Below are 2,242 nucleotides of genomic sequence, written 5' to 3'. Positions count from 1 at the left end.
TTTTTGGGATAGGAATAAACATGGATTTCTTCCGAATGGCTGGCCAGGTAGCTGTCCTCCAGATTTCTTGGCATAACCTGGTGAACACATCCAGGGCTGCATCTGTTTGCTGAAATAAGTTAATAAGTATCCCATTAATTGCTTGGGGCTTATTTTTTGCCAATTCCTTCAGAGCAGCTTGAACTTCATCCTTCAAGACCCTTGTTTCTTTACCATATACTGTTTAATGAAATTGTCAGCCAATTATCTTTAGTACAATAACTCTGTGCACTCCTTCCATCTTCTTTTGATGCTTCTTGGATCATTCACTGTTCTTCCCATAGCATTTGCTTCGGCTTTTCATCATTCCAGGGCAATATTGTGAGTCTCTTCTGATACTTATCTTGGTCTTTTCTTCCTCCTCATCTTTGTAACAACCTTTTGTGTTCTTCATGAATGATATTCTTGATATCATTCCACAGCTCATCTGGTCTTCATTCATTAGTGTCCAAAACCTTAAATCTATTCTCGAGATGGTTTTTAAGTTCAAGTGGGAGAGACTTAAGGTCATATTTTGGTTTCTGTGGACTTTTAATTTTATTTCACGTTTGTTTGAACTTTTATATGAATAGTTGATAGCCTATTCTAAAGTCAGCACCTGGCCAAGTTTACACAGCTGATATTAAGCTTCTCCAGTGTGATTCTTTCCACAGAAGTAATCAATCTGATTCCTGTGTAATCCATCAGATGAGATCCATGTGCATAGCTGACATTTGTGGTTTTTTTAAAAAAAGGTATTTGCAATGAGTAAATCATTGTACAAAATGTTATCACTATCTCCAGAATAATTTGTCACCAGGTCTGTATTTTCCGACTACCGATCCTTCTTCCAACACTTGCATTCCAGTTGCCTATTATTATTAATGAATCTTGGTTGGAGGTTCAATCTCTTCCAGATTGCAAAAGTTGGTAGAAATCATCTATTTCCTTCTCTTTGGCTCTAGCTTTTGGTGCATAGAATGATTTTTATTTAGCTTGTCAGTAGAAAGTTGGGCTGGTCACAATTTTTTACTGTTATAAACAATGAAGGGATGGAAATTATCAAAGCAAGGTCTAAATCTCTTAAATGTCTCTTGAAGATAGTCATACAAGTGGCATTGCTGGGCCCAAGAGCAGATACATTTTAAAATTTCTGGATGCGAGTTCCCTGCAGTAGTGTCTGACTTTCTTCCCAAAGTTATTGTTATATACTGTTAAGTCTAAGCCCACTCACAGCTCACCCTAGCCCACTCATAGCTGACCCTAGAGAGGTTTTTCAGAGGCAATTAGTAACTTGGGAGGAGTTTGCCTGTCTTTCAGCTGGTGGATTTGAGTTGGAAACACCATTCCTTGCATACCAGAAACTCTTCTGGTCTACACAGCAGCCCAAGCAGCCTGCTTCAGGGGACCGTTGAATGTTGAGAAATGAAGATAAGTAAGGCTGAAGGAGTACAGGTGAACTACCAAGTCTGTGGCCACCCCCGAACCCTCTCAAAGGAAGGGGGTCCTAGACAGCGAGAGATGAGCACAGCTGAGGTGTGTCTCAGGATCCCAGAGGTTCCCCTTGAAGTCTTTAAACCTTGATTTTTTTCATCTGTGGAATGAGCACGGCTCTCACGTGTTTTTCAAGATGCTTAGAGCTGAGCTCTGCCCGTTGGAGGGGATGAAGGACTGGCCAGCTGAGGCGGGTGGGGGAGGAGGTGACTCCTCCGCCCCTCGACTCCGCCTCCTACCCCGCCCCCCGCAGGCTCAGGAGCGAGGTTCCGAGCCCGCAGGGGGCGCTGTGCACCCACAACAAGGGCGGCCACGGAGGCGAGGGCGCCGCAGGCTCCAGAGTGGCACTTAGTTCTTGCAATGCGGTGAGAGTTTCGTTTCCTCAGGTTAACACATCAGTTTAACAGAGACATAATTGGAAACCTTGCCTTTTCCCTCGGCGTTTTATCCAAGGCGCCTAAACGCAGCCGCTACCGCAGAGTTCTGGGTTCCTAGTCTGGTACCAGACCCCAGGGAGAAGTCACTGCTTCCAGGGAGCCTTCCTGGACGCCCCCAGGGCGCAGGGGAATGGTGGCCAGCGTGGAAGCCCCACTTACCGTTGGGCTCATCTTTGAGGATCAAGAGCTCTGCTTCCATGTGCAGATTCGATCCCTTCGCCAAGAGCTGGGCGCCTTTGGTTTTAAGAGAGCAGCGTCCCCTCCCTGCATGGCCGTGGATAGGGTTTGCAGGA

The sequence above is a fragment of the Elephantulus edwardii genome, unplaced genomic scaffold (genome assembly GCF_000299155.1).
Source record: "Elephantulus edwardii isolate Elephantulus edwardi_28Jun2011 unplaced genomic scaffold, EleEdw1.0 scaffold00066, whole genome shotgun sequence".
NCBI classification, from domain to species: domain Eukaryota; kingdom Metazoa; phylum Chordata; class Mammalia; order Macroscelidea; family Macroscelididae; genus Elephantulus; species Elephantulus edwardii.
The sequence above is the reverse complement of the archived record's forward strand: the minus strand, read 5'-3'. Positions refer to the sequence as shown.